At 44.1% G+C, this 24,124-nt stretch overlaps 1 non-coding gene across 1 annotated transcript; it reads left to right on the top strand.

Annotated features, from left to right (window-relative positions):
* The first annotated feature begins 6,250 nt into the window (after positions 1-6,250).
* TRNAG-GCC (transfer RNA glycine (anticodon GCC)) lies at positions 6,251-6,321 on the top strand. The gene has a single exon. It is a non-coding gene; the product is annotated as a tRNA-Gly (tRNA).
* Positions 6,322-24,124: the final 17,803 nt, after the last annotated feature.

Raw genomic sequence — 24,124 nt, forward strand, 5'->3', positions numbered from 1 at the left:
TGGTATAGCTGTGCAGAGAGCTTGTCTCTGTGTGGTACTGGCAATACATTTCAATTGATTAATCTTCTCCTTTTCACATTGTGCATGTTTCGGTACACAGATGTTACCTGTGATGTCACATTTACATTTTCGCAATACTTATTCTATTCATTTTCTCTTTTTGTATACTGTATACTGTACTTACCTCCCTTGCGATCCTGTGATTTCTACTTGCACTCACTCGCCCTGCATCTGGTATCCATGGTGACATCTTGGCCTTGCTGATCTGTGCCTGCACCATGACGCGCATGATGGAGGTGGGAGTGCCTCAGTGCCAGGGGAGCAGCAAGTTCCGCATGAGTGATGATTAGTCTTATAAAGAATTAACCAGCTCTGTGACCCCCCTCTTTCATTCCTTGGAGGAATCTGTAGGCGAAACGCGTGTCAGAGTGCTTCTCTGGCTACCAGATAGGTTTCTTGCCCTTGTATACCTGCATTTACTTTGTTACTGACTCACATGATATTTTCTTTCAGCTATGCTGTGCTTTATGACTTATTCCTTGTATTCCAGCTACTTCTTACATCCCTAGAGTTATAATGGTTCATTCCTTAACCCTTGGCTATATTGATTTACATCGTAAACCATTGTCTTCCAATTTGACTTCATTTTATTTTTGTATAGGTCTGTGTCCAACATAGATCCCTTTGCCTGTATTCTCACATAAAGTTTATGGTATTCATTATCGTTTCAGAGGTTTGCTTTTCCAGCATTCATTTGAAGGAAGGTGTCGACCCCGGGCCACTCGGGCACTGCACTCCTTCGCAAAGGAGCCATTGTGCGTAGAGGGGACCTCGCGTGGGGTGAACAACACTTACTAGCTTCTTCAGGCCAGTTACGTCACTCCATTGGTGGTCATCTTCGTAGACAGTTAGTAAGACATGCAAAACCAATGCTCACTAATCAACCAGAAAGTTCACTTTATTCTTCACACCATTATTAATGACATGGCGTTCATTTACTTCCTGCCTCTCAGTGTGGGGTACCCCCTCTCAACCTGACCCCTACCGCTATATTGGATCTTGTCATCAAGCTCTGGGGTCTGTGTTTCCTTCCCCTTGGCTCCGTTCACATTGGTCCGATTATAGGCCATGGCGACCCTCTAGCTGGTCAACTCTAACCCTGCGGGAGTGAGTTGTAGCACCATGGCCACATCTTCTTAGACTTAAACCCTATTCTAGATAGGGTTCTCTCAAGACCTGCCAACTGTCCTCTTTCCCGCATCTGTCATGTTCCCTTTTAAACATCTCTTCCATTCTGCCGCTATCTAAGCCCAACCACTAGGTGGCATCTTTGGTAACAGTCCTGCTCTACTGTATTTGGAACCTGCAGCCAACTGGCAGCACAACATACTAACATATGCAATCAGTACTTAATATAACACACAGAGTACATGACATAACCGGTACAGGACAAGTCCACCTTCTGCACACCTCCCCTCTTAAATATGGTCGTCACTGAGCATAAAACATTAATACACACATACATTTATATACATGTCATATAAACATTTTAAGACGCATAATAAAACTGTTACTATTTTCTTTAGCGTCCACATAGGTTCGATCAGAAGTCAGTGTTCATTTCACTCCTCCGGGCATCGGACAAGGGTGCAACAATAAAACCAATTGTCACCTGCAAGCAAAGGTCCCTTGCCATTGGTAGCATCATCAATTCGCCCTCTATCTTCTGGCATGGTGCGCCTTTTCCTTCCTCTTACTCCCCTCTTTGTGGATACCAGTCCACTGTTGTACAACTTAGCCCAGGAGCTCCAGGTAGGAGCAAGGTCCATGGTGTAAGGGCAAGGTCCATGGGGCAAGGTCAATGTTCATGGAGCAAGGGTATAGCAGGGGCAGGCAGTCCTTCCATTACTCAGGGTTCCGCTTTCCAGCAGAGGGGGGTGCAGCATGTGCAAAACAACTAGGGGAGGTGGAAATAAACATAAACTCGTGCTGCTCTGGGCAAACTTTAAGGGAGGAATCTCTTCATTCGTCACCCCCCACGGAGCGTGAAACAGTTTCGTATGCATGGGTGTAACAAGCACAACTTTGGGGCAGTTCACAAAGTCACCTTGTCAGTTTGTTTCTTCCATACACACAATGGCTGATCCTACACCGATCCTAGCTATGTTTTTATCCTTCTGATCCCAGTGCTCCCAGTATGCTGGCAATATGGAAGCGGAATTCACGGGTTTCGAAGGTAAATGCTCGCATCACAGTCACTACATACAACCCCAGGGGGCTGACCAGTTTTAAAAACACACCTCTTAAGCTCCCGTCACACATAGCGATGTCGTTAGCGAGATCGCTGAAATGTCATAGGTTTTGTGAGGCTACAGCGACCTCACTAGTGATCTCGCTATGTGTGAAACATAGCAGCGACGGGCCCCCCACTGCGATATCACCGATCGTACCTGAATATCCTGGTTCATTTTTTGATCATTGGTGTCCCGCTGAGCAGCATGCATCGCTGTGTTTGACACCATAACAATGACGAGCAACCTCACTGGCGACTCAGAACTCAGCGATGCGGGCGTGCTTTTGCAGAATAGCTGCTGTGTGACTGGGTCCCAACGACTGCCGAGGTCGTTATTTGGATCACCGTATCGTTGCTGCGTCATTAATTAGATCTGCCTGTTTGCCAGCTCACTAGCGACCATGTAGCGACGTACCAGCGATCCTGACCAGGTCGTATCTGTCGGGATTGCTGGAATGTCGCTACGTCTAACGGGACCCTTAGAGACCTTTCTCAAAGGAACTATCTGGCCACAGCAGGTGTCCCTGTTCCACCATGGCTCACTCCATGAACACCCAGTCCTGGGTCTTGGTCTCTAAGATGTACCCGAGGCTGCACATGCGGATCAAAATAAGCCACCTCTCTGGATGTGGCTAAACTCTGGTATGTCACTGCTGGCGATTGATTTGGGTCTGCACCTCGGTTATTCCTGGCCCACTGGCACTAAGCCTTCATAAGACTGCAATCTGCCATATCGCCTACCAGTTGCTGCACCTGGGCCTGACGATCTTCTCTGTCGCTAACGGCCGATCTGGAAACCGTCGCTTCTCTCTACAATGGTGCCTCAGCCATAGTGCAGACAGTTCTCTTCCCTTGTCTCACTTGAAACGCAACATTCCTGTGCATCTGCTTCAGAAATAATGGCAACTGGTGGTCTTGGGGGAATGTCCACTTTTGGGCCCACACCCTCCAAGGTGGAGCCTCTTCTGGCTCCTCTGCCATTTTCTTCAGGCCCTTCACCCGTTCCCATCAGCTTCTTCGGGAGGACAGATTCCCTCTTTTTGGTACAGCCAACAGAACAGACACCACTAAACACAGGGCGCTTAATCTTAATCCCCAGCCATCGAGCACACAGGATCCAGCTATACGCTTTTTTTTTCGGGTGCCGAAGCACCATGCTCGAGTCGCCGCCCCGCATGTTTTGCAGCTGTTAGACAACCAATCAACATGTGAGGATTGCCTGCCATAGATAGTAATGCTGTAGCCCTTTTGGCTACTGGCATTATTGTGATTTTCCAGGCTCATCACATCATCGCGTCTTTTCTATCTGTTGCAGTTGGATGGCTTTTATAATTTTGTTTACAACTAAATCATATTAACTAAGTATCTTATATTATTTACATGTATTATTACGAATTACTTACTCATTGCGGGGTATATTTTAGTTTTATCTTCGGTTTTGTTTGTTTAATGGCCATAGTGCCAACATACTCTCTTACACATTGCACATATACCAGTTTATGTATGTTCATTTCTACATACTATAAATATAGAAATGTACAGTATATACTATATATAAATGCATATACTATATATACACTAGAGATCAAAATTAGGGAACAATGTATGATCACATGTTTTTTTTCAATTGATGACCATGCTCCGGTTTTGTGTAAGGGGTGCACCATGCCACTAGAACACTGTTTTACAAAAGATCCAAAGTTTATCAACATAAAACCTTTATTTTGCCCAAAATGTGATGATGATAATTAGAGAACAGCAATGACTGTAGAGAGAGATGATCAGTAAATGTTCTGCCGGTAACAACAGTCACAATCAGTTGGACGTGCACCGGCCGTCGCTGTGAATGACTGCAGCACATCTGCGGCCACAGGACATCACTAGTCTCTCACACTGCTCTGGTGGGATTTTGGTCCACTCTTCTTCCAGTCTCGTCGACAGGACATCTCTAGTCCCTCACACTGCTCTGGTGGGATTTTGGTCCACTCTTCTTCCAGTCTCGTCGACAGGACATCACTAGTCTCTCACACTGCTCTGGTGGGATTTTGGTCCACTCTTCTTCCAGTCTCATCGACAGGACATCACTAGTCTCTCACACTGCTCTGGTGGGATTTTGGTCCACTCTTCTTCCAGTCTCGTCGACAGGACATCACTAGTCTCTCACACTGCTCTGGTTGGATTTTGGTCCACTCTTCTTCCAGTCTCGTCGACAGGACATCACTAGTCTCTCACACTGCTCTGGTGGGATTTTGGTCCACTCTTCTTCCAGTCTCGTCGACAGGACATCACTAGTCCCTCACACTGCTCTGGTGGGATTTTGGTCCACTCTTCTTCCAGTCTCGTCGACAGGACATCACTAGTCTCGCACACTGCTCTGGAGGGATTTTGGTCCACTCTTCTTCCAGTCTCTCCCACAGGACATCACTAGTCTCTCACACTGCTCTGGTGGGATTTTGGTCCACTCTTCTTCCAGTTTCGTCGACAGGACATCACTAGTCTCTCACACTGCTCTGGTGGGATTTTGGTCCACTCTTCTTCCAGTCTCTCCCACAGGACATCACTAGTCCCTCACACTGCTCTGGTGGGATTTTGGTCCACTCTTCTTCCAGTCTCGTCGACAGGACATCACTAGTCTCTCACACTGCTCTGGTGGGATTTTGGTCCACTCTTCTTCCAGTCTCTTCCACTGTCTTTGACTGTTTTAGTTTCTTGGCCATAACTTTGTCACCAAGGATTTTGTAAACATTTTCTATTAGGTTTAGATCAGGACTCGGCTGTGGCCATTTCATTGTTTCAGGATTTAGTTTCTCCATTTCTCTGTGTGACAGGGGGCATTGTCCTGCATGAAAATTGCTGCTGATTGAGTGATGAACACAAGTAAGGATTCGCGTGTTGTTGAAGAAGGTTCTGATCCACACTTGCATTACCTGTGCCATGTATGAGTGGTCCAACTTCTGCTGTAGAAAACACTCCCTAAACCATGACACTTCCTCCACCATCTTTCATTGACTTTTTAACACACTTTGGGTTCAGTCTTTCCCCAGTTTGTCGACAAACATAATGTTTCCCATCAGACCCAACTAATTAAACTTGCTTTCATCACTAAAACGAACTGTGGACACTTCTCCTCTATCCTCACAACATGCTCTCCACCAAAGGTGAGTCTAGCCTTGTGATTCTTTCTGCTAATAAGAGGTTTGGTCACTGCAGAGTTGGCTTTCAGTCCAAATGCTTTTAAACATTGTGACACTGTATGATAAGACAGATCATTACCCTGTTCAGTGCTGAACTGGCAAGCAATTCCAGCCGCAACGTGGAAACGATTACCCATGGAGATTCTCCACATTATCCTGTCCTCTGTTGCATTTGTCTTTTGAGGGTAACCAGCCTTCTTTGGGGACTTTAAAGAGTTTGTGATGTTGTAAAGATGCAATATTCTCATAATCACAGACCTGTAAAGACAAACTTTTTTGTTATGGCTGATAGGGTCACTCATTTGGTCTTCATCTAGACAACCTGCTGCTGGAGGGTTTCAGGATTTTTGGAATGGCACACCATTTTTGCAAAATCAGTGCAAAGTGGAATGTTAGGCTGCCAATTACATAGGGTTTGAAAGACAATTAAGGAGATTAGCACCAGGTGCCTGATTAACACCAATAACTGGCAGGGATCTGGAAGTGTTCTCTAATTTTGATCCATGTTCTTTTTCATTCATCTCATTATCTGCTTTACAATAAATTCAATTTATGAAATGAGCTTAAAATCCTGCGAGATTCCTCATATTATTATATAATCACATAGAAACAGAATGACCGCAACATTTAGGAAATTGCGTTTTGTGCTCTAATTTTGATCTCCAGTGTATACAGTTTACAGTATACGCATTTCTTTCGGCTATAGTTTTTTTTTGTACTTTGTTTCCTTAAAAGAAAAATTTCAAGCATTCAGAGCATCCAAGCATTGGTGGTTCAGTGGTAGAATTCTCGCCTGCCACGCGGGAGGCCCGGGTTCGATTCCCGGCCAATGCAAGATTGTATTTTTTAAATTTGAAAAAGTAGATTTTATAAAATAGTTCTTAAATATAAGCACAAGAAGATTAAGACCATTTGTAAGATATTTTACTTACTTTCACCGCAATTCACTTATTTAACACAACAAACTGCGCAAAGTCAAGTGAGTTCTTTCTAGTAATAGTGAATGTAGGATTCCCAGTTCTTAACTTTTCAACTGTAATATGTTGCAGTTTGTAGAACCAAGACTTAATGTGAAAGTTCAAAAAATGAGGATGCATAAAGATTTAAAGAGTTACAAAGTAAAGTTTTTATTACTCTAGTATTTGGATAATTAGTTTTCCTTATGAATTTAGATACCACCAGAATAATTGTTATACACTATATACTAACAATACCAAATTAACATGCGGCTTTGAGTAATACAATTTATTATACTAGAATTTGCTTTGTATTATATAATCCAGGATAAATTGTACAGATTTTTTTTTTTGCAGACACCACTTTGTGTGAGGAGCGAATCAACTCAATGCAAAATGAATTCAAGTCCAATCTTGGGATGCAAATCATCTAAAATGGAATACTCGCATCTTGCACATTTTAGCATATTGTAAAAGCCAGAAAAGGTTGACATAACATTGGGTGCAGCTGGGGAACTACTTTACCATAATTCCATAAATGCAGATGCAGGGAATGAAGCAGAGATCTAGTGGTAAATTTTAGTAGTGAGAGGACTTCAGAGCTCACAGCTTAACCACAGAGATTGAAAGAGTAAACCTTAAAACCCTGTGTAGATGATTTTTGGGTAGCCTAACCGACTTCCCCACAATACGATGCTGCTATATAATGAGGCTATTATAGTCTGTATGTAACAGGGTGCCGGGGGTGCCTCGGGGGTTGTAGTCGTGGCCCCTTTTTGTATCAGGCTAACCCCCGGCTCAGCCGTCACTATTGGGACAGGGGATTGTTTTGTGGGGCAGAGTGTGGATGAAGGAAGCACGTTGACAGACGCAGGAAGATTCTGCAGGCGGAGATCAGTTGAACCAAACGACATTTTATTGCACATAGTTTCACAACAGGCTCAATGCACGAATCTTGTAACAAGCAATCACAATTCCTGCCGGGAAAACACTGCTCCTGTCCTCTCTTCTCAGGGGACCTTGCCCGGCTACTTCTAGTCTTCTTCACCCGGGCTCCCGCTCCGGCTACCACAGATTTGACCCACACAACTCTGCTTCACCGACTAGGATGCTTTCTTTCTCCTTTCCTTTTGCTAGCTGCCACCATAGCTCCCACACTCTGCCCCCGTTGCTCTTGCTCCCCCGTCCCGGAATCAACTAACTCAAACTCAAACTTTTTCCCTTACAGCACTCTCTCCCCCTCCCCTAAGCTGCCGGCTCCTCCTCTCTCCTGCACTGTTTCTATGGGGACAGCCGTCCCACCCGGCCTCTAGGGGAAACCCACTAATACAGTGAAAACACAATTTTTCATTAACGTTAACATTAACAGCTTTATCTACCCCAGCGTGGGGTATCTTCAGGGGGGAAAACTGTGCCTCCTTGTAAGGGATCCGTCCACCCCTTACATTCCTCCCCTCTTTTTGCCTTAGCCTCCCGGCAAGGCTCGCACCTGCAAAACACAATCTTAGCAGCAAGGCAATCTTTTTATAAAACCTTAAAACTTTCATGTAAAAACACAATCACTGGCCGCACAAGTCCGACGCCCGGAGTCCCTCCAAGGGAGCTCCCGGTCTTTGTTGGCAGTTTGCCCGGAGGCCCTCAACAGGCGCTCCCGGTCTTTGCTGGTCTTCTGCCTGGAGGCTCTCACAGCACTCCCGGTCTTTGTAGGCAAGAAACAACAGACCATAAAGTCTCCATCACAATCACGGAGGGAGTCCTTGCACAGTCCGGCATAGGCTCCTTCCGGGCTCGGTAGCTTAAACATTGCTGTAACGACAAATCTTGACCGGTTCTTCCAACAATCCCGGTTCTCAACACAGTTATGTCCATCACCTCCAATCGCTGGGGTTCACATGGGGTGGTAGGCACGCAGCCATTTGGCCCGCTGGGCCTTCACGTAATCGGAGAGGGACTGGCCTGGCAAGCGGCGCAGCCTCCGGAACGGTTCATAATTAGCCGGTGTCTCCGATTCCTCTGTCTCCGGTTTTGGCCCCTCAGCTCCCGGTGGAGGTGACGGGGTAGCTGGACGGGACGGCTGTGGACTTCCAACGATGACCACCGGGTGCGTCACCATACTTTGACGAATCGCCAATACCGCCGGCGTCTCCTTTTCCGGCTCAGCTATCAGTCCTGTAATGACTTCTGGCGACACCGCCAGCGTGTTTCTCGGCCGGCAAGTCTCAGCCAGCACCGGTCTCTGTTGTGTACGTCTCCGGTACTGACATTCTTCCCATTCAATCTCTTGTTGCCACTGTGCGGCCTCTTGAGCAGTGGGCATCCGGGTCACTCCCACGGCAAATAGGCCCCGGCATCCTACTTCTCTCTGGAACTTCACTTTCTCCCCCGGGTACAGTGTATGGAGGCGTTGGGGTAACCCTTCAATGTCCAAATTGACCCGGTTATAAAAAAAGTGGTCCCTGGTCTCGTCGTCTTCAATGAACCCGTAGCCTTCGGTCTGATTGAACTTGACCACGGTGCCAACGGTACACTGCCAATCAAACTCTTCACTAAGGGGACCGGCCATCATCTCCCGGGCCACGGTCTCAGCCAGTAACCTTTCTTGCACCGGATCTGTTTCAGGCGGCGGGGACTGTCGTCGGGTCAGGGGCGCCGGCTTCACCGGCTCCCAGAAAAATCCCCACTCATCTTCCTCTAACTCCGGGGCATGTTGCTCTCCCGGGGCCGGAACTGCTGTGGGGGCTGGAGGTCCCACCTTGACTGGCGTAACCACCTCCGAACTCTGGAGGAGTGTTTCCAGGGTTTCGCTTCCCGGCTGTAGTTGCGTCTTGTAGGTGGCCCGGACTTCAGTGGATGTTTCACCGGTCACGGCGTCCCATGAAGTGACCCACGTTACTTTTGCGGGCCGCTCCGAACCTCCTGGCACAGCCGGTAGCTTAATGGTAAGTGCCTCCTCGGCTGCAGTCTACCTCGGGCGTCCTCTTCCCAGGCTGGTTGCCACCAGCGCGCCCGCTGCAGCTCGCTGCTTTATCTGGGTCTCCATCTCACTCAGAGTCAGTTGCTGAGTTGGCGTCTCCTGCAGCTCTTCCTGTAATGGCGCCGGGGACGGTGGAGATGCTGGGGAAGGTGGAGGCGGGCCTTCTTTTCCCGCTCTTGTATACACTCCACCCCCAGTCTCGCACATCAAGTCGACCCAGCATAGGCGACACTTCTTTTTTTCTGTAACGCCGCCCTCTTCACATGTCTTCAGCAACATCTTGGAGCCAGAACCTCCCCTCTTTGGGCGGCGCACTCTGTACTTCTTTTTCTTCGCCGGCCAGCTCAGGGTTCTTCGCTTGGCGCCAATTCTTCGCGCGCTCGCTGTATTCGTGAAGACGGCGGCCATCTTAGCACCATCTTGTGCCTGGTCCAACGCCTTAGGCACCATTTGGTCTTCACCTTCAGGGATCGGGGTCCCCCGCAGATAGTCCGAATCCTGCCGACTACGCCACATGTAACGGGGTGCCGGGGGTGCCTCGGGGGTTGTAGTCGTGGCCCCTTTTTGCATCAGGCTAACCCCCGGCTCAGCCGTCACTATTGGGACAGGGGATTGTTTTGTGGGGCAGAGTGTGGATGAAGGAAGCACGTTGACAGACGCAGGAAGATTCTGCAGGCGGGCATCAGTTGAACCAAACGGCATTTTATTGCACATAGTTTCACAACAGGCTCAATGCACGAATCTTGTAACAAGCAATCACAATTCCTGCCGGGAAAACACTGCTCCTGTCCTCTCTTCTCAGGGGACCTTGCCCGGCTACTTCTAGTCTTCTTCACCCGGGCTCCCACTCCGGCTATCACAGATTTGACCCACACAACTCTGCTTCACCGACTAGGATGCTTTCTTTCTCCTTTCCTTTTGCTAGCTGCCACCATAGCTCCCACACTCTGCCCCCGTTGCTTTTGCTCCCCCGTCCCGGAATCAACTAACTCAAACTCAAACTTTTTCCCTTACAGCACTCTCTCCCCCTCCCCTAAGCTGCCGGCTCCTCCTCTCTCCTGGACTGTTTCTATGGGGACAGCCGTCCCACCCGGCCTCTAGGGGAAACCCACTAATACAGTGAAAACACAATTTATCATTAACATTAACATTAATAGCTTTATCTACCCCAGCGTGGGGTATCTTCAGTGGGGAAAACTGTGCCTCCTTGTAAGGGATCCGTCCACCCCTTACATGTATAAAAGCAGAAGCAGGGAATGAAGCAGAGATCTAGTGGTAAATTTTAGTAGTGAGAGGACTTCAGAGCTCACAGCTTAGCCACAGAGATAGCAAGGGAAAACCATAAAACCCTGTGGAAACTGTACATATAATTTTTGGGGTAGCTTGGCTGATCTTCCCACGATGCCATGCTACTATACAATCAGACTATCATAGGCCATATAAAAGCAGAAGCAGGGAATTAAGCAGTGATCTTGTGGTGAATTTGAACAGTGAAAGGACTTCAGAGCTCACAGCTAAAGCGGGCTTTACACCCTACGATATATCAAACGATATGTTGTCAGGGTCAAGTCGTAAGTGACGCACATTCGGCATCGTTAGACATATTATAACGTGTAACAAAAATGAACGACTGTGAACAAGGAAAAATACTCACCTTATCGTTCATCGTTGACATGTCGCTCATTTTCAAAAAATCGAACGTCCGGTTGTTCATTGTTCCCGAGGCAGCACACATCGCTCCGTGTGACACCCCGGGAACGATGAACACAGCTTACCTGCGTCCCACCGGCAATGCGGAAGGAAGGAGGTGGGCGGGATGTTTACGTCCCATTCATCTCCACCCCTCCGCTTCTATTGGGCGGCCGCTGTGTGACGTCGCTGTGACGCCGAACGTCCCTTCCCCTTCAGGAGGTGGATGTTCGCCGCCCACAGCGAGGTCATTTGGAAGGTAAGTGCATGTAACAGGGGGTTACGACTTTGTGCGACACGGGCAAAATATTGCCCGTGCCGCACAAACAATTGGGGCGGATGCGATCGCACATACGAAGGCGCGATTAATCGACACGTGTATAGCAGCCTTTAGCCACAGAGATTGAAAGATAAAACCATAAAATCCTGTGGAAACTGTACAGATGACCATTGGTGCTTCCCCACATTGCTATTCTGCTATATAATCAGGCTATCATAGTCTGTATAAAAGCAAAAGCAGGGAATGAAGCAGCGATCTTGTGCTGAATATTAGTATTGAAAGGACTTCACAGCTTACAGCTTAGCCACAGTGATAGAAAGAGAAAACCATAAAACCCTGTGGAAACTCTGCAGATGATTTTTGGGGTAGCTGGGCCAACTTCCCCACAATGCCATTCTGCAATATAATCAGGCTATCATAGTCTGTATAAAAGCAGAAGCAGGGAATGAAGCCGCAATATTGTGATGAATCTGCATAGTAAGAGGAAGTCAGAGCTCACCACAAAACCCTGTGGAAGCTGTACAGATAGTGTGTGACAGCAGAGTAGGAAGATTAGTAGGTGAGGAAAGAGAATAATTCAGATTAAATTGATACAGAGTTTGATAGAGGAAAAAATCAAGTCTGTGAGGCAAGGCCACCATGGAGGAACACATATTTATAAAATCACATTCGAGTTTCTACAAAGTAGCGCATTCGTAGAGCCATCATACCATGGTCAAAGGTTTCCTGAGGTCCTTAAGAGCAACATCAATGTATCAGTTGAGAATTTCTTTTCTATCCTTAAAATTTTGGTATAAACAGACTTAATACAATGTGGTCCTCTAGTGTTGGAGATTCTGGAAAAGTTCTGTTTACTTTCCTGTCCCCATAAATTAGCTGGATGACATGCTACCAGCTTTATACCCTTCTAAACCTCATAAGCTTCTTTTGATGCCTATTTCCAGCCAATAGGTTAATCCTAAAACTTCCTTCATTCTTCTCACGTTTCCTTTCCCCATTCCTTGTGTTTTGCTATAAACATGTCACTATGAGGATGTTATTCCACATTTTATTGATGCAATACATAAAGATCTCATCTACATAGTAGTAGGCCATTTATCGGATGTTTTGGGTACATGGGAGGACTGCAGAGGGGAAAATCATGCAAACATAATTTCCTTATGAAGTTCTGAAGATGATTGGCTCATTGTATCTCAATACTCATCTTGAGTAGAGTAATCAAAAATTTCTCTGATAAAGAGTTCTGTCTTCAAGACACATAAGGGTTTGTATCTCAATACCAGCCTGAGTTCATGTCTCCATTCCTGTGTCTGGGTACTAGCCTGAGTTCCTGTATCAGTTCCTCTGCGCCGGTACCAGCCTGTTTTCCTGAATCCATTCCTGTGTTCCGGTAGTGTGGAGCCCCTGAGGCTACCGTCGCCACAGAGGTACTGCACTTCAGCTGAGGTATGGTGCCCCATCCTGGGTAAGAAAGAGGCCATCTACCGTTTCACCTACCAAAAATCTGCAGACATCCAATTGTTAGCTCACACACTGGATCAGAGCCGGGGTAGGTCCCATTAATGCTCGTCGACCAGTAGTCTGGTTATGGCACTTAAGCCCCATGCACTGTCTCTAGAACTAGCCTGGGGGTGGAGATTGGTGGGTGAGGGCCCTGGGGTGAAGACCCCGGGGGTCCTGCTCGACCCTGGTGATGCTGAAGGGAGAATCTTAGGAAAAGTCTGCCAGACTCCCCTATAGTCTTGTTCCACAAGCAAAATCCCAAAGTGGAGAAATTTGGTTGCAAATGGGGTCCCGGACCCTAGACTAGGAAAGGACTTTAGGACTTTCTAGTAACACCGGAGGCCAGGGTGGCTGTACGCACCTTTGGGCCACAAGCAGCACACAAATCCCCTCAAGGGGGTCGCAGAGGATCAGGGAGCCAATCAGGCAGAAGTCCATTTAAAGGTCCGCGACTCCTGGCTCAGGGCACTGTGTGTGGATACGCAGGACCAGTGGGTTAGAGTCAGCGCAGTCGATGGACTAGGAAAGGCAAACTAAGGGTGTACTGGTACTGGGCTCAGACTTACTCGGGATCAGCAGATGCCCATCACTGGGGATCCCAACATACCATGGTGGACTAAGCTGGTTCAGTGAGTAAAAGACTGTTATTGTAAAGCCACGGTGTCGTCTCCATTCCTCCTGCGTCACAGCCTGCCATCATAAACTTTTCATATTTTCAACGGTTGCCCCGGGGGGCTGCCCCACCTGTGGGGAGCATGAACACCTTAGCTGCACTATTACCACCTGCCCCGGGGAACACACAGCGCAGCGGCGGCCCACATAGCCGCAAAATCACAGGGGGGCGTCACAAACTTTATTTAATTGAAAATAAAACTCCCATCATCCTCCCCTTTATTAGAAAAGACACTGCCAGGGTCACAACCCCTGACTATTCCGTTCCGGTACCGAGTATCGCCTAAGGCCCTGGGGCAGTGTGTCAGTACAGCCTGAGTTCTTGATTTCATTACTGTCTCCTGGTACCAGGTTGTGTTCCTGAATATGTTCCTGTGTCCTGGTACCTTCCCTTGTTCCAGAACCTGTCTCTGAATTTGTTCCTGTGATCCAGTACCTGCCTGTGTTCCTGACTTTGTGTTTCTGTCTGAAGCGGAATTTATCCTACCTGTATCAGCCATTCTGTCTGTACCTGAACCAAACGTGAACCTGTCCTGTCTGTATCAGCCATTCTGTCTGTACTTGTACCAGCATCCACCCTGCCAGTGATCCTTTTTCTGTCCCACTGTGGCTCGACCGCCATCTTGCCTTTGGGTCATCTGTGGAGAGATATCTGGCAACTACCTACAGGAAAAACAACCACCAGAGACTATAGAGAATGTAATTGCTTAGTCACCCCCTACAGGCTAAGCCTGAACTTCGTAGCCCAGTGGATCCACACCCCTTTTCTGGTTGTAACAGTCACTGCCACTTCAGTTTTAACAAAACCTCATACTCCACAATATACATCTTTGACTATGTCTTCATAATGTTTGTGTGTAATAAATTAGTTGGCTTCCAGTAGACCTCGGGAGGATATGAGGTGACATCAAAGTCTCTATAAAATTGTTAGACACACTAAATAGTGGAAAACTCGTGGAGCGCAAAGTGTGTCTATTCCATGATCACGCTTCACATCACAATAAAGAGGTGACACTATCTCCATAATTCGAGATTTCTTGTTCATTTCACACAAAGAAATTCAACTTTTCAAATTCCAAACACAGGAAGTTTTCAATGGGGTTTTCATGCATTTTGTGGATGTTTTACACACCTTACCGGATAAGATAATATGTGAAAGTGACCATTCATGAAGGGCCCTTACACATTACACTAAAGTTGTTTGGGGACTCCGATATCAGCGAGATGGCCCAAAAGTCTAATGTATAAGGGGGCCTCCTGACTCCGATATATACAATTGCTTCAGTGATTCTTACAGTTGAGCAAAAAGACCCCCCTGGTTTGACAGCCAGTCCGGTCCTCCATGGCATCCAGTCCAGGACAGTCTCCACTTCTGCAGCCGGTATCCTCAACCTGGCATGCTGGGTGACTATAGCATTTACTTGGACCTGTGGCCTAATGATATCACATGCGGCCTGGTCGGTAGGCTTCATTCAACATCATAACCTGTGTCAAGACATCGTGGAGGTCTAGTAAACACCATAGCTGCCAAGGAGTCCAGCCATTCTTCAACTTTAGTTTCCTGTCTCACCATATCCTCACGTCTCTTTATATTATACAAATGGTATGTCATATATTCAAGCAAAAGAGATGCCAAAGAACATAATTTCAACCACCATCTGGTGAATTACAACCCTCTCATATATCAGTGTTTTATAAAGGGAAAAAGTAAGCAATTTTAAGGCTGTGGCTACATGACAACTTTGGCCACGACACCTGTCATGCAACCCAAGTCTGTTAGGTGCCGCTGCTACATCGCAGTGCAAAATAAGTGAATAAGGTTCCAAGTCTTAAGCTGCCAATGACAATGGATTATTTCTACTTGCTAGTCACAGTACCTTCGGGATTAAAATTGGACCCCTTTCACTTATATTATGCTGCAATGCAGCAGTGATACGTAAAGGACTTTGGTTGCCCGACAGGTATCATGAACAAAGATGCGGTGTAGCTTCATCCTTAAGGATTTCTTTGAAGAGCATGATTTCAGGATATTCAGAACCATCAATTTTGACATTTATGGTCAAAAAGAAGTAGGCCAGATCTATTGTTATATAAAAGAGAATATTAGTAAAATTTTCTTGACAATTGAACAAGAAATTATTGGCTAATCGGTGTACATTTACCATGAAGATGAGGTGGAACATTTTTCCTAAGTTTGAAAATAAAAATTACTTCTATAAATGGACATTCAAGAAAATTCCAACCTAAAATTAAGGACCCGTAATCCTTTGATGTCTATTTGGAAATGTTGCCTGGCCTTTTGCCTTGGTCACACTTGGTGGAAGTATGGAGAGGTGTTAGAAGAATGGAGAGGTGACAACAAGCCATCACCTTGTATATGGCTTCTGCCGTTTGTCCCTCCCCTGCTAAATTGACACACTCCTCAATTATCCAATAAAAGTCCTGGGAAACGTTTTGTAGAATTTTCTTCAAGCTACGTTATATTTTGTTGACCTTGTGACCGGTTTGTAGACACAATAAGTTGGGTTGTAGTTTTCTAGGTTGCTGAGCTTCATGTTAAAGTCCATAGGACAGGCTTAAGACCACAACCCTTTGGTTCTACTGTACTGACCATCTATGTAAAATGGGTGGTTCTTGATCTTGAGATCGTCAAAAAGGCAATAAAATTATGACCATTGAATAGTGGACTTCAGCAGGAATGATTAATTTCATCCTTTATACTTCGTATAAAACGTTTGACCAGAGAGATTGTCCTTCTATTGTTTTTTTGACCATAAGTAATGTAGATGACCCCAAAAATATCATAAAAACATCTAGTAGTGGGAAAGAAGTATGCTCACTAACTCAGGATTCAGGATTGGTAGTGTTTCATAGTTATCACATTTTTTACTATTCTGGGACCAAAATATGTAATATATTATGGGATCATGGAAGAACTCAATGCAGACTTCCTTGAATTTATTTTTGGGTTGAGAGGGAGACTACATTAGATATGGAAACACGACCTGATTCATCAAAGTCTTCACGCTAGAATTTTGGTGTTAAAGGTTAGAAAAGGTACAAAATGTATTCGTAACATAGAGTTCCACCAAAATTTTGCGACTTTTGGCATTTTCACTCCGATTTCTCCCAGCTCCAATAAAATGAGCAGAGTTGGGGCGGGATGGCAGTGTGATGACCACCGATTGTCAAGTTTGCTTAGCCACAAATGTTACTTCAGCAGAGGCTAGATTATTATTGGTGACTAGGCGCACTCAACAAGGTTATTAACGTACTATTCAATTTTCAAAATCCTGGACAAGTGGACCAAAATAAACCCATGCCCCGTGATAATAATATAGTCCATGAGATGTCCAAAAAAATACAGAGGTAGAGCATATACACCCAGTATACAGGACAGGAGAAGTGGTACTGTGCAGTGTATATATACAGAATAATACAGATTCTGAAAATTACATACAATATACAAGACAGGAGAAGTAATACTGTGCAGTGTATATATACAGAATAATACAGATTCTGAAAATTACATACAATATACAGGACAGGAGAAGTGATACTGTGCAGTGTATATATACAGAATAATACAGATTCTGAAAATTACATACAGTATACAGGAAAAATGGTACTGTGCAGTGAATATATGCAATAATAATACAGGTACTGAGGATTACACCCAGTATAAAGGACAGGAGAAGTGGTACTGTGCAGTGTATATATACAGAATAATACAGGTACTGAGGATTACACCCAGTATAAAGGACAGGAGAAGTGGTACTGTGCAGTGTATATATACAGAATAATACAGACACTGAGGATTACACCCAGTATACAGGACAGGAGAAGTGGTACTGTGCAGTTTATATATACAGAATAATACAGATACTGAGGATTACACCCAGTATACAGGACAGGAGAAGTGGTACTGTGCAGTGTATATATACAGAATAATACAGATACTGAGGATTGCACCCAGTATACAGGACAGGAGAAGTGGTACTGTGCAGTGTATATATACAGAATAATACAGATACTGAGGATTACACCCAGTATACAGAACAGGAGAAGTGGTACTGTGCAGTGTATATATACAGAATAATACAGGTACTGAGGATTATACCCAGTATACAGGACAGGAGAAGTGGTACTGTGCAGTGTATATACACAGAATAATACAGATACTGAGGATTACACCCAGTATACAGGAAAGGAGAAGGGGTACTGTGCAGTGTATATATACAGAATAATACAGATACTGAGGATTACACCCAGTATAAAGGACAGGAGAAGTGGCACTGAGCAGTGTATATATACAGAATAATACAGATACTGAGGATTGCACCCAGTATACAGGACAGGAGAAGTGGTACTGTGCAGTGTATATATACAGAATAATACAGATACTGAGGATTGCACCCAGTATACAGGACAGGAGAAGTGGTACTGTGCAGTGTATATATACAGAATAATACAGATACTGAGGATTACACCCAGTATACAGAACAGGAGAAGTGGTACTGTGCAGTGTATATATACAGAATAATACAGGTACTGAGGATTATACCCAGTATACAGGACAGGAGAAGTGGTACTGTGCAGTGTATATACTCAGAATAATACAGATACTGAGGATTACACCCAGTATAAAGGACAGGAGAAGTGGTACTGGGCAGTGTATATACAGTTAGGTCCAGAAATATTTGGACAGTGACACAATTTTCGCGAGTTGGGCTCTGCATGCCACCACATTGGATTTGAAATGAAACCTCTACAACAGAATTCACGTGCAGATTGTAACGTTTAATTTGAAGGTTTGAACAAAGATATCTGATAGAAATTGTAGGAATTGTCACATTTCTTTACAAACACTCCACATTTTAGGAGGTCAAAAGTAATTGGACAAAGAAACCAAACCCAAACAAAATATTTTTATTTTCAATATTTTGTTGCGAATCCTTTGGAGGCAATCACTGCCTTAAGTCTGGAACCCATGGACATCACCAAACGCTGGGTTTCCTCCTTCTTAATGCTTTGCCAGGCCTTTACAGCCGCAGCCTTCAGGTCTTGCTTGTTTGTGGGTCTTTCCGTCTTAAGTCTGGATTTGAGCAAGTGAAATGCATGCTCAATTGGGTTAAGATCTGGTGATTGACTTGGCCATTGCAGAAGGTTCCACTTTTTTGCACTCATGAACTCCTGGGTAGCTTTGGCTGTATGCTTGGGGTCATTGTCCATCTGTACTATGAAGCGCCGTCCGATCAACTTTGCGGCATTTGGCTGAATCTGGGCTGAAAGTATATCCCGGTACACTTCAGAATTCATCCGGCTACTCTTGTCTGCTGTTATGTCATCAATAAACACAAGTGACCCAGTGCCATTGAAAGCCATGCATGCCCATGCCATCACGTTGCCTCCACCATGTTTTACAGAGGATGTGGTGTGCCTTGGATCATGTGCCGTTCCCTTTCTTCTCCAGTCTTTTTTCTTCCCATCATTCTGGTACAGGTTGATCTTGGTCTCATCTGTCCATAGAATACTTTTCCAGAACTGAGCTGGCTTCATGAGGTGTTTTTCAGCAAATTTAACTCTGGCCTGTCTATTTTTGGAATTGATGAATGGTTTGCATCTAGATGTGAACCCTTTGTATTTACTTTCATGGAGTCTTCTCTTTACTGTTGACTTAGAGACAGATACACCTACTTCACTGAGAGTGTTCTGGACTTCAGTTGATGTTGTGAACGGGTTCTTCTTCACCAAAGAAAGTATGCGGCGATCATCCACCACTGTTGTCATCCGTGGACGCCCAGGCCTTTTTGAGTTCCCAAGCTCACCAGTCAATTCCTTTTTTCTCAGAATGTACCCGACTGTTGATTTTGCTACTCCAAGCATGTCTGCTATCTCTCTGATGGATTTTTTCTTTTTTTTCAGCCTCAGGATGTTCTGCTTCACCTCAATTGAGAGATCCTCAGACCGCATGTTGTCTGGTCACAGCAAAAGCTTCCAAATGCAAAACCACACACCTGTAATCAACCCCAGACCTTTTAACTACTTCACTGATTACAGGTTAACGAGGGAGACGCCATCAGAGTTAATTACAACCCTTAGAGTTCCTTGTCCAATTACTTTTGGTCCCTTGAAAAAGAGGAGGCTATGCATTGCAGAGCTATGATTCCTAAACCCTTTCTCTGATTTGGATGTGAAAACTCTCATATTGCAGCTGGGAGTGTGCACTTTCAGCCCCTATTATATATATAATTGTATTTCTGAACATGTTTTTGTAAACAGCTAAAATAACAAAACTTGTGTCACTGTCCAAATATTTCTGGCCCTGACTGTATACAGAATAATACAGATACTGAGGATTACACCCAGTATACAGGACAGGAGAAGTGGTACTGTGCAGTGTATATATACAGAATAATACAGATACTGAGGATTACACCAGTATACAGGACAGGAGAAGTGGTACTGTGCAGTGTATATATACAGAATAATACAGATACTGAGGATTACACCCAGTATAAAGGACAGGAGAAGTGGTACTGTGCAGTGTATATATATACAGAATAATACAGATACTGATGATTACACCCAGTATACAGGACAGGAGAAGTGGCACTGTGCAGTGTATATATATACACAGAATAATACACATACTGAGGATTACACCCAGTATACAGGACAGGAGAAGTGGTACTGTGCAGTGTATATATATATATAGAATAATACAGATACTGAGGATTACACCCAGTATACAGGACAGGAGAAGTGGTACTGTGCAGTGTATATATACAGAATAACACAGGTACTGAGGATTATACCCAGTATACAGGACAGGAGAAGTGGTACTGTGCAGTGTATATACACAGAACAATACAGATACTGAGGATTACACCAAGTATACAGGACAGAAGAAGGGGTACTGTGCAGTGTATATATACAGAATAATACAGATACTGAGGATTACACCCAGTATACAGGACAGGAGAAGTGGTACTGGGCAGTGTATATATACAGAATAATACAGATACTGAGGATTACACCCAGTATACAGGACAGGAGAAGTGGTACTGTGCAGTGTATATATACAGAATAATACAAATACTGAGGATTACACCCAGTATACAGGACAGGAGAAGTGGTACTGTGCAGTGTATATATACAGAATAATACAGATACTGAGGATTACACCCAGTATACAGGACAGGAGAAGTGGTACTGTGCAGTGTATATATACAGAATAATACAGATACTGAGGATTACACCCAGTATACAGGACAGGAGAAGTGGTACTGTGCAGTGTATATATACAGAATAATACAGATACTAAGGATTACACCCAGTATACAGGACAGGAGAAGTGGTACTGTGCAGTGAATATATGCAATAATAATATAGATACTGAGGATTACACCCAGCATACAAGAAAGGAGAAGTGGTACTGTGCAGTGTATATATACAGAATAATAGAGATACTGAGGATTACACCAGTATACAGGACAGGAGAAGTGGTACTGTGCAGTGTATATATACAGAATAATACAGATACTGAGGATTACACCCAGTATAAAGGACAGGAGAAGTGGTACTGTGCAGTGTATACATACAGAATAATACAGATACTGATGATTACACTCAGTATACAGGACAGGAGAAGTGGTACTGAGCAGTGTATATATACAGAATAATACAGATACTGAGAATTACACCCAGTATACAGGACAGGAGAAGTGGTACTGTGCAGTGTATATATACAGAATAATACAGATACAGAGGATTACACCCAGTATACAGGACAGGAGAAGTGGCACTGTGCAGTGTATATATATAGAATAATACAGATACTGAGGATTACACCCAGCAGACAGGACAGGAGAAGTAATACTGTGCAGTGTATATACACAGAATAATACAGATACTGAGGATTACACCCAGTATACAGGACAGGAGAAGTGGTACTGTGCAGCGTATATACACAGAATAATACAGATACTGAGGATTACACCCATTATACAGGACAGGAGAGGTGGTACTGTGCAGTGTATATATACAGAATAATACAGATAGTGAGGATTACACTCAGTATACAGGACAGAAGAAGTGGTACTGTGCAGTGTATATATACAGAATAATACAGATAATACAGATACTGAGGATTACACCCAGCATACAGGACAGGAGAAGTGGTACTGTGCTGTGTATATATACAGAATAATACAGATACTGAGGATTACACCCAATATACAGGACAGGAGAAGTGGTACTATGCAGTGTATATATACAGAATAATACAGATACTGAGGATTACACCCAGTATACAGGACAGGAGAAGTGGTACTGTGCAGTGTATATATACAGAATAATACAGATACAGAGGATTACACCCAGTATACAGGACAGGAGAAGTGGCACTGTGCAGTGTATATATATAGAATAATACAGATACTGAGGATTACACCCAGCATACAGGACAGGAGAAGTAATACTGTGCAGTGTATATACACAGAATAATACAGATACTGAGGATTACACCCAGTATACAGGACAGGAGAAGTGGTACTGTGCAGCGTATATACACAGAATAATACAGATACTGAGGATTACATCCATTATACAGGACAGGAGAGGTGGTACTGTGCAGTGTATATATACAGAATAATACAGATAGTGAGGATTACACTCAGTATACAGGACAGAAGAAGTGGTACTGTGCAGTGTATATATACAGAATAATACAGATAATACAGATACTGAGGATTACACCCAGCATACAGGACAGGAGAAGTGGTACTGTGCTGTGTATATATACAGAATAATAGAGATACTGAGGATTACACCCAATATACAGGACAGGAGAAGTGGCACTGTGCAGTGTATATATACACAGAATAATACAGATACTGAGGATTACACCCAGTATACAGGACAGGAGAAGTGGTACTGGGCAGTGTATATATACAGAATAATACAGATACTGAGGATTACACCCAGTATACAGGACAGGAGAAGTGGTACTGTGCAGTGTATATATACAGAATAATACAAATACTGAGGATTACACCCAGTATACAGGACAGGAGAAGTGGTACTGTGCAGTGTATATATACAGAATAATACAGATACTGAGGATTACACCCAGTATACAGGACAGGAGAAGTGGTACTGTGCAGTGTATATATACAGAATAATACAGATACTGAGGATTACACCCAGTATACAGGACAGGAGAAGTGGTACTGTGCAGTGTATATATACAGAATAATACAGATACTAAGGATTACACCCAGTATACAGGACAGGATTAGTGGTACTGTGCAGTGAATATATGCAATAATAATATAGATACTGAGGATTACACCCAGCATACAAGAAAGGAGAAGTGGTACTGTGCAGTGTATATATACAGAATAATAGAGATACTGAGGATTACACCAGTATACAGGACAGGAGAAGTGGTACTGTGCAGTGTATGTATACAGAATAATACAGATACTGAGGATTACACCCAGTATAAAGGACAGGAGAAGTGGTACTGTGCAGTGTATACATACAGAATAATACAGATACTGATGATTACACCCAGTATACAGGACAGGAGAAGTGGTACTGAGCAGTGTATATATACAGAATAATACAGATACTGAGAATTACACCCAGTATACAGGACAGGAGAAGTGGTACTGTGCAGTGTATATATACAGAATATTACAGATACAGAGGATTACACCCAGTATACAGGACAGGAAAAGTGGCACTGTGCAGTGTATATATATAGAATAATACAGATACTGAGGATTAAACCCAGCAGACAGGACAGGAGAAGTAATACTGTGCAGTGTATATACACAGAATAATACAGATACTGAGGATTACACCCAGTATATAGGACAGGAGAAGTGGTACTGTGCAGCGTATATACACAGAATAATACAGATACTGAGGATTACACCCATTATACAGGACAGGAGAGGTGGTACTGTGCAGTGTATATATACAGAATAATACAGATAGTGAGGATTACACTCAGTATACAGGACAGAAGAAGTGGTACTGTGCAGTGTATATATACAGAATAATACAGATAATACAGATACTGAGGATTACACCCAGCATACAGGACAGGAGAAGTGGTACTGTGCTGTGTATATATACAGAATAATACAGATACTGAGGATTACACCCAATATACAGGACAGGAGAAGTGGTACTATGCAGTGTATATATACAGAATAATACAGATACTGAGGATTACACCCAGTATACAGGACAGGAGAAGTGGTACTGTGCAGTGTATATATATAGAATAATACAGATACTGAGGATTACACCCAGCATACAGGACAGGAGAAGTAATACTGTGCAGTGTATATACACAGAATAATACAGATACTGAGGATTACACCCAGTATACAGGACAGGAGAAGTGGTACTGTGCAGCGTATATACACAGAATAATACAGATACTGAGGATTACACCCATTATACAGGACAGGAGAGGTGGTACTGTGCAGTGTATATATACAGAATAATACAGATAGTGAGGATTACACTCAGTATACAGGACAG

The sequence above is a fragment of the Anomaloglossus baeobatrachus genome, chromosome 4 (genome assembly GCF_048569485.1).
Source record: "Anomaloglossus baeobatrachus isolate aAnoBae1 chromosome 4, aAnoBae1.hap1, whole genome shotgun sequence".
Taxonomy (NCBI): domain Eukaryota; kingdom Metazoa; phylum Chordata; class Amphibia; order Anura; family Aromobatidae; genus Anomaloglossus; species Anomaloglossus baeobatrachus.